Genomic DNA, 10,274 nt, shown 5'->3' with positions numbered 1-10,274 from the left:
TCCCCGCAGCTGCCGAAACAAGGAACACTCGCTAGAGAGAGCAAATATAGGCTTGCTTCTTCCAGCACCTTGCCTGCCTTTTCTCCCATCATCTACGCTCAGACCTGGTCCCAGCCCCAAAGTTCAGCTTTGCTACCGTCCATCTCAAGAACGTCAGTGGTCCGAGAAAGTTTGTGGACAGCCTCCTGCTCCTTTGCCGGCTTCGTCCTCCTCCTTCTCTTCCAGCTTGGAACCAGACACTAGTCCCGTTATTTCTGCCCAGAGCCACAAAAGAGAAGTGTGTGTGTGTGTGTGTAAGTGTAAGTGTTTGTGTGTAAGTGTGTGTGTGTGAAACACAAGGGTTTCTGACGCCCCCCCCCCCAATTAGGAGACTCTAACTTGAAGCTGACCAGGTGTTCTCACGAGCGTGTTGTGAAGCAGGTTTATCAAAAGTGTCTGGAAACAAACCGTGACCCCACTACATGACAAACCGTCCAGTTTATTTTGTTTATTAAAGTATATCCTGCGAGCAAGCCGAGGCAGCTTGCTCTTTTTCGACCTGCTTTTGGACACAACGCTGAGGCCCTCGAGCCAACCGGGACCCCGACGTTTCGAATAGCGACGGAGTTTGTTTTGTTTTGTTTTGTTTTTGGGGGCATAGTCACATTTTGTTCTGATTGGCGCTGAAATGTCCGCTAGGGGGCGCCGGGCGAATTCTTTTACCTCGTGGGTCAAGCGAGGGAAAAGGGTTCCCGTTCAAGATCGGCATTCCTCGGCTGGGGAGGGCGGCCGGCCGGGCGGCTGCCTTTTTTCCCTTTTATAGAAAATCGGGAAGAGAAACGTCAAACGTCTCTCTTTTTCCCCCCTCTCCCCCTCCCCCCAACCTTCCCAAACCCAACGCCTTTCCCGCCCGTGCGTATTTCCGTAGCACTTGCTCCCGTTTGGACGCGAGCGGGAAGAAACCGCCCAGGGGAAGCTGGCTGTCTCCGTCTAGCTCAGGGGTCGGCAACCTCGGCTCTTTTATGACTCGTGGACTTCAACTCCCAGAATTCCTGAGCCAGCATAGCTGGCTCAGGAATTCTGGGAGTTGAAGTCCACGAGTCATAAAAGAGCCGAGGTTGCCGACCCCTGGGTCGGAAGGAATGAGGCTTGGCCGGCCCCGGTCTCGCCTCCCCCTCCCCGATCTTGCCTTTGCTGCGAGATCTCCGACGCGGAGATTTGGCGGAGGGAGGCGCGGCCGTGCCTGCCGCGGCTTTGCGTAGCGCAGGTTGGCGGCACCAGCTCGCCCTTGGCTGCCAGCGTGGCTCCGCCAGCCCGGAATCCCATTCACGGCCTTCGCCTCTAACCTGGAACCCGCAGGCAGCCCGGGGTGAGCGGGAGGCTGACCTCCAATGTCTGGGCCCAGGGGGTAAGGCAACCTTGGCTCTTTTATGACTCGTGGACTTCTGGGAGTTGAAGTCCACGAGTCATAAAAGAGCCAAAGGTTGCCTTACTCCTGGCCTGGGCGAAGCTGCCCTTTGCCCTTTTGTTGCTTTCTGACTGTTTTGGTAAACAGATACCCAGGTAATCCTGGTTCCCCTCCAAGCAGGAAGGGAACGGGGAATACCTTCCGTTGCCTGACGGCTTCTCTGGGCTGTCCCGCTTCAAAAACGGAGCCATCCTTCCTGAGAAGCAAGCAGGGGGTCCAGCTCGTAGAAAAGACCATTGTTTATTACGCCCGAAAGCCCCGCTGGCTCATTGCAACGATGATTTAATCCCACGGCGTCGAATCAAAAAGTGCTCACACCGGTTTTTTCTATATGAAATATTAGTATTGTTTGTAGTTATCTTATATGAGCTAGAGAGTGATAGATTTAAGAATTTATTGTTGGTAGCATATGGATGTTTATGATTGTTCTTTGTTTTTGTACCCTGTACTTAGCTCTGGGAAGTGGGGGGGGAGGGGGGAAAGGGGGAAAAGGGGGAAGGGGTAGGGAGGGATAGGGAGGGGAGGGGGAGGGGGGATTGTTAAAGATAAAATGTATTTTAAAACTTTTCAATAAAAAAAAAGTGCTCACACCGGGCGTTTCAATCAGGGACCGGAGCTTTTTCTCTGGAAAACAGCATTAGAGCTCAGGACAAATTATATTAGGGGGGGGGCACCTGTTAAACTTTGGGTCTATGTAAGTCTGCAGAAGCTATAGCCCCTTTAGCTAGGTTGTGGGGGGGGGGGTTGGTTTTCATGGATTGTGTGATTCATAAGCACAAGACGGTTTGGTTTAGTGGTTAGGGCCCCAGACTAGAAACCAGGTGATTGTGAGTTCTAGTCCCGCTTTAGACATAAATGCTGGCTAGGTGCCTTTGGGCCAGTCAGTCAGCCCAACTCACTTCAGAAGATTGCTCTTGTGGGGGAAATTGAAGGAGGAAGAGGAATTAGGTATGTTTGCTACCTTGAGTTATTTAAAGTAATAAAAGGAAGGACTATCTATCTATCTATCTATCTATCTATCTATCTATCTATCTATCTTTCTATCTATCTATCTATCTATCTAAATTAAGTAGTCTATCCTAGTATAAGCACATGCATACAAAGGGTAATGAAGACAAATTGTTGTCTTTTTTTTTAAAGAAAGCTTCTCATCCAATATGAGGAATGGGGAAAAATAAATAAATTTCTCAGAGACAATTGAATTTGGACTGAAGCCAAAGAAGCAAGATTTTCATCATTGTATGGGCACTTCACGGATTTCAAGCCTTACATTGAAGAATGAGAGCAATGGAACCTAAGGCATTAGAGATTTGTAGCCTCTTAACAATACCAAGTGTCCCCTAAAGGATTATCTATACAGAGAGGCCTAAGTGGAGAATATATTTAATCAGACCCATGATTAATTCTGACAATGGACTTGAGTGGTGCTTGGTTTGTTTTGGGGCATAATCAGTGGTGGGATTAAAAAAATAGAATAGAGCTGAAAGGGACCTTGGAGGTCTTCTGGTCCAGCCCCCTGCTTAAGCAGAACCTTCACTATCTCAGACAGGTGATTGTCTAGTCTCTTCTTAAAGATCTCCAGTGATGGGGCTCCCATGATTTCTGGGGGTAGGCTGTTCCACTGGTTGTCCTCACTGTCAGGAAGTTTCTCCTTAAATCCAGGCTGCTTCTCTGCTTGATCAGTTTCCAACCATTGTTTCTTGTCCTTCCCTCTGGTGCTCTGGTGAACAACCTGACCCCTTCTGCCTTGTGGCAGCCCCTCAGATACTGAAACACTGCTATCATGTCTCCCCTATTTCTTCTTTTCTTTAGACACTAGCCAAACCCAAGTCCCGCAGCCGTTCTTCGTATGTTTTAGCCTCCAGGCCTTTGATCATCTTAGTTGTTCTCTGATTTTTTTCTAAACTCTTAACACTTTGGCAGAACCGGTAGCTAATTTTTTGTTGCCCAGGCCCAGAATGGGCTTCTGGAAGTGGCATCCACACAGAGAACTGGTTGTTCACTTATTTGAATCCCACCACTGGGCAGAATGCTTTGTCATTTGCGGATATTCTTTACCCACCATTGTCATTAGAGATCTAAGTGATTTTGGTGGCTCAGAGCACCTCTTAGATTATACTGATATACCAACTGCAATATATACTTTCCATACTACAAATTATTTAACACTAATTGCCCCATTGCAGTGCAGTATAAGTGGGATAGCAATAAATAATTGGGGCTGACTTCAAAAACAATGGGGTGCCACTGCTTTGTCATCCCTAAGGACGTCACATTGTTTTTCCAAATCTGTTCAAAGTGCTGGTTAATACCAAAGATCCCAAGTGAACAGGGCTAAATTAGCCTTCAAACTAGAACTTTTAAGATAATCTTTTGATGCCCTTAGATGTCTAAATGTCTTTCCCCTACAAAGTGCAAAGGTTGGTCATTTTATTGGGAAGGCCTTTTCAATTATGGGTTTATGAAGATTCTCAGTCATCCTGGTAGGGTTGTCTGGGAGCTGGCAAATGGACTTCTTTTCTTTCTTGGTGGTTTTAAATGTTTCACTGCTTATCCACATAGAAGTAGCTGAGGAAGCTACTTGAATAAGCAGCGAAACATTCAGAAGCAACAAGAAAAGTCTAGTTGCCATGACTTGATCTCCAGCCAATTAGAGATTCCTCAGGAGGCTGACTGGGATCAGTATTGTGGCTTGGCAATTACATGTTCAATTTTAAACTCTCAAGACATAAGCACACTTCCTTGGGAGGAAGTTACATCAAATTCAGTGAGGTTACTTTGAAATAGGTCTATATAGGTTGCCTTATCAATAATTTATTGGACATTTCCAACACTATTGAACATTTAGATTTTTAACTTTTTTTGTTTATTATTTTTAATTAACTCAAAGCACCAAACATCCATAATATTCCTTCCTAATTTCTCCACAGTTCTGTGAGATGGGTTAGGTTGAGAGAGAGAGAGAGAGTGATTGACCAAAGGTCACCCAGTTGGCTTTCATGCCTAAGGTAGGACTAGAACTCACACTCTCCCGATTTCTAGACCAGCACCTTAACTACTACTACACCAAATGACTCTCTTGATTGTTAACCTAAATGATTTTTTTTAGCATTGTTGTAAGCTCAGTTGCTAGTTGTTTTGCTCTGCTGAATCCAATATTATAAGCTAATGTTCTTTTATGTTTGTTTGTTTAGACTTGTAATTATCTACGAAATGCTGACATTGTTAAAAATACCTGTTTCACGTGATTAAAAACAAATACGAAATCATGAATAATTAGTAGTATAGCTAATTATTAAGCACAAGGGAGTACGCTTGTGCACAAACACACACAGGGCTGTGAGCTCCATGAATAAGTCCTCTAGATCCTACGCCCATAAGGTTACAGGAACTAAACAAGAGATGGAGCCAAAAAAAGAACAAGAATTAAAAGCAATAACAATTGATGTCTGCAGGGTTAATCTGTGACCACTCTTTTAGCTAGAAATACACAGAGTGAGCCCGCAAAATAATGGCACCACAATTCCAGTCATTTCCCACCATACAAAAGATTCCTCGGTTTCTATAGAACATCTGGACCTGCAGTTCCACACCTGGGTGTTTGTGGAACTGGAGTTTTTATATGGCTTTGAGACAGCCGTACCTGCGCGCGAGCGAGAGAGATACTTCATCCACCAGTGAGAGTCAATCATGGAAGAAAGAAAGAAATGAATCTGCTTTTCCAATTTTTAAAAGCATACCTGAGAGAGCATCTTCAATTCTGTGGTTTGGTTTGATTTTCCTCAGATTGATTGTCTCTGGCCACTGCCTCCTTAAGGCTAGATTTTGGCTTCCCTATGACTCTTATATATCTAAGGCTTTGGGAATGAGCCCTCTCTCCATTCACTACTTTCATCATAATACATCTAACCATGGCATTGATAAACTCTCCAGTAATGATGGGCAATTTAAGGGAATAGATCAGGGGTCTTCAAACTTGGCCTTTTTATGACTCCCAGGCACACTAGCTGAGAAATTCTGAGAGTTGAAGACCAGAAGTCATAAAAAAGCCAAGTTTGAAGACCCCTAGAATAGATGCACAGTGATAATTGAATACTGAATATTTCAGCAAAGCTGCAAACCTAAACATCAAGAGTTGACAATTTGGTGCTCTTCCAGTGTGTGGGATTCCATTGTCACCAAATATAGATAACTTAATTGCTGCCAAGTCTAACATACCTGCAGGGCATCAGGTTTCCTATTGCTGCCTTACACACTTTGGGGGCAGAATTCAGTTGAATATTGTGAAATTTTCTTCTAAGCAGACATTTATGGGGTTGCATTCCAAATTTTGCACTACTGTATTTGCTATTTCCCTAGGGGAAAGAATGCAAAAAGCTACAAAATATACATTCTGCACAGGGATAACTAAACAAATATAGGAATGTGGAATATAATATTTTGTTTTGATGTATCTTCAATATTGTAATTTGAGCAAAAGACAATATTTGGAAACAAATATTTCATTTAGCGTAGTCATAATAACAGTTAATTTTGTTACTGGATAGGTTTTACTGTTTGCTAAATTCTCTTTCATAATCACTTTAAGTACACCTCATTCTGAAACAGACATGTAGTTATTTTAATTAAAAACTGTAAAATGTGTCCATGAATTCAAATAAAATAAATCAATACACAAAAGCATATCTAGCTTTTTCATAAGTGAGCAACTGAAATCATAACAGGACACTACAGATAGGAGTGATAAATAATGGACACAAAAATTTGCCTGTAATGGTTATAGTTTCCAAATAATGTTTCCCTTAATGCCCAACATAGTTTTGCTGTGGATATGATCTAGTCTGTTGTATTGAAGCTGTGGTTACTGATGTGGTCAGGGGTTAGGATTTCCTGAGATGTTATTGATCACTTAAGGCTCCTGTGAGCAGGCCCCCTTCCCTCTGCCATTCATGGCCATTTTGGCTAAGATACAGGAGTGACATGACCTTTGGCTTCCTCAGAGACCTAACACCTGACTGAGGCTTTCTGAAGCACTTTCCAGGTGTTAAGTAGTCATCTTACTGTATAACAGGGGTCTTCAAACTTGGCCCTTTTATGACTTGTGGACTTCAAATCCCAGAATTACTCAGCCAGCATTCCTGGCTGAGGAATTCTGGGAGTTGAAGTCCACAAGTCATAAAAGGGCCAAGTTTGAAGACTCTTGCTGTATAAAGTCACTGCCTAGTTTTTAAAGCTCAAGTGGAGCATTCTAGACCTGTGTTTACTAAAGAGGACTAGTGCTCAAGTGAATATTAAATGGACTACTTGACATACATCTAAACATGTCATTCCATGCCCTACTGACTGTACCAAATTTTTCTCTACTCACATTATGGAGAATGACCGGTGATTTTCCTGCTAGCAGATGGTGTTTGGTAGAAGAAGAGGAAAAAGAGCCAGAGGAATGTATGCAATCTATGCTTGTCCCACTTTAAAGGATAGCAAAAACTGGTGTCCTTGTTATTGTGGCAAGACAGGAATTGGCAAATGGGGACACAAATGTAGTGCTGCCATACAGTATATATATTTTTGCTGGCCCAAGCCTTATGGGTAGTCCTTTAATGCAAACATCTGGCTGCGCCCATAGTTAAATATTGAAAGAACCACTCAACCCCCTTCACCACAAAGGGGAAATCTCAGCCTCTTTTCTATGCATATATAGCCATAGTTCTGCACTGTTTTCATCACCGTGTCCTTTCGAATGGGGCCTTTGGTTCCTCTTACCCTCAGGTTAAATATGATTCACAGCATCTAAAATATTGCCTAAGCCACCATATATTACTATAGTTATATAAGTGGTAATGTGTACATTAAATAACAAAAGTGCTAAAATAATGGCTCTCCTTCACATCAGAATCTCTGGTTACCATATGATGCTGCAAACTCCAGAAAATGCAGGAGAAATCTTAATATAAACCTTAATATAATCTAGTAACAAATAGAACACGAGAAAAATTACTCGTTTGCAACAAAATTGAGTTAATTAGTGAAAATGTTTATTTATTCTCTTTGGCATGAATTATATAAAATCCCATTTTATCAACGAGTTTCATTCAGAAGTAGCACAATAGCAATAATTATGGCCACACCTCTTTTAGAGTTTCATGGACATTTGTAAAATGCTTCATTATGTGTGAGAACCAGGAAGTCAGTCTGTTATGTATTGGGCTCAATGGTAATACCATGTGGGTTGCTGGAGCAGCTAACGGCTCTCCAGCAACCCAGACTACAAGTCTCCAGTGCTGCTATTGGCTGTCCCTAGGCGGCAATGGTTGCTGCAAACCTATTGGTTGCCGCCTAGGGGCTAGACCACAGGTCGGCAACCTGCGGCTCCCAGCCGCCCGGTGCGCGCGCACCTCTTCCAACGGGCAGTGGTGCGCGCGCACCTCTCCAAATGGAGAGTGGCACCGCCCATTTGGAGAGGTGCACGCGCACCTCCCCGAATGGGCGGAGGTGCGCGCGCACCTCCCCAAACCTTTGGGGAGGTGCGCGCGTACCTCCGCGCGAACGGGCAGCGGTGCCGCTCTTTCAGGAAGCTGCCGCTTTCGGCAGCTTCCTCAAAGAGCGGCACCGCTGCCCATTCGCGCGGAGGTACGCGCGCACCTCCGGTCGTTCGGAGAGGTGCGCGCGCACCTCTCGGAATGGGCAGGGGCGCCGCTCTTTGAGGAAGCTGCCACGGGCCCGTCTGCAAAGCTGCCGAAAGCGGCAGCTTTGCAGACGGGCCGTCGGGCAACCGGGAACCGGTTCCATCTCATTTTTAAAAAAATGGCAGCCGCGTGCGTCCGCGCATGCGCAAAAAACCTTTTTGCGCATGCGCGTGCATGGACACACGCACGCGGCTCCCTCTTTTTTTAATTTGTGATGGAACCGGTTCCCAGTGGCTCTTTTTCTTTTTTAGGTTGCCGACCCCTGGGCTAGACTATATATTGCAGCTAGTTACAGCCCAATTCTCAGTTCAGATCTTGCAAGCAATAAACCGTGAGTTTTCCTGAACTCACTTGCCTCGTCTTCATTCCTGCGCCAAAGAACCTGCTACACAACACAGTCCATTTTGATACTTTCAAAGTTGGAATGCCCTATAAGGATATAAATTTACCAGTGTATCTCTAGCAACACTAAGAGCGCTATATAAATATATCATTTGCACATTTATTAATCAATTTCTCTAGCTAAGGGCATTTGGCGAGTTCAGACAGAGAAGGGAGAATCCATTTAGGCCAGCAACTTCTCTCTTCCTTCACAGACTTCATGATCCTCCATCCATCCCAACAGTACCCTAGGGAGAGAAGGGAGTATAGAGCAGACTGGGCCCAACTGGTTTTCCAGAACCATCACTGACTACTCCATCTGGTCCTTACATACCTGTATTATGTCACAAAACTAATGTTTTGGTCCCTACATTTTTCTCTTTCCCTACCATTCTTTATTTCTCTCTCCATTGTATCCCTTAAGTGGTATCTAAGGGAACACCTGCTGCCGGCATCAACTTCCCATCATCCTGTGCGCTCCCACAGGGAGGGCCTTCTTAGGGTACCGCCAGTCAAGGAATGCCGGCGGGTTATCCCCAGGGGAAGGGCGTTCTTTGTGGGCGCACCGGCCCTATGGAACCATCTTCCCACGGAGCTTAGGACTGCCCCCGACCTTCGCTCATTTCGCAGGGATTTGAAAACTTGGCTTTTTGAGCTGTCTGGCCCAGACTGAGGGGTTTTAATTATTTATTAATGGGGTTTTAGTTTAAATTCAGGGACTTAATTTAATTTTAGTTTTAATCGATTTTAACTTTGTATGTATGTATTTTTAATTTTTCCCTGTAAACCGCCCTGAGTCCTACGGGAATAGGGCGGTATACAAGTTTAAATAATAAATAAATAAATAAATAAAATATAATAGCTATTTTGTTCCCTTTAGTATTTAGCTGGGTAAATGGCAAGCAGTCTCTCTCTTAATACTCTGTTGCCTTTACGGTGTCCTCTAAACTTTTCTAAGAGCTCTTGAATGAAGGACAAAGAAGAGGATTTCAATGGTGGTGAGAAGCATTGGATCCTATTTTTCCAAGCTGCAGAACAAGAACAATCAAGATGAGAACTAGTTGGATACAAATAGTTTTCAGTCATATTTATATCAGGAACAATTCAAGCCAGTAGTAAAGGCACAGTCTAAGCAAGTGTTGTAGCTGCAGACATGTTTGTGGAAGAAGCAAACATTCATTTCATGTTTGGAAAGAAGGAAAAAGAAGAGAGTCTGGGATTGCTTCTATTTCATGCTGATAATTGTACTTGAAATCATTGCAAGTAAGGAAAAGAAGAGAGAGGTTTCATGTTCATCATAAAATGTCCAACTAGACAAGTGTGGGAAGGCATCAGGGCTTTTTTGGTCATAGAACGCCCAGAACAGAGTTCTGGCACCTTTTTTGGATGGAACCTTGTAGGGTAGGCAAGGCTGGTTGTATGACATGTGTGAGTTCCGGCACTTTTTTTTAAACAAAAAAAGCACTGGAAGGCATAATATATTTATTCTGTTTGTGTTATATTTCTGCTGTGCCAAATTTTCTAAATTTCATGGGGAAATCCCAATTACTGTCTAAATAGCTGTAGAACTGTGATCTTGTATCAAACTTATCAAATTCAACACTTGACATTTTGTTTAGGTCAACTTTTATCTTTTCCTGTCTAATTTTTTTTTCTTCCACTGATGGAACTCAAATAAATAAACATTAGTTCCACTGATGGAAAGCCAAGCCAGTTTGTTTGCTGCACTGGGAATGTGTTCCGCAGGGCAGGGAAATCTT

Source organism: Vipera ursinii, assembly GCF_947247035.1.
Source record: "Vipera ursinii genome assembly, chromosome: 1".
Classification (NCBI taxonomy): domain Eukaryota; kingdom Metazoa; phylum Chordata; class Lepidosauria; order Squamata; family Viperidae; genus Vipera; species Vipera ursinii.
Note: the sequence above shows the minus strand (reverse complement) of the source record.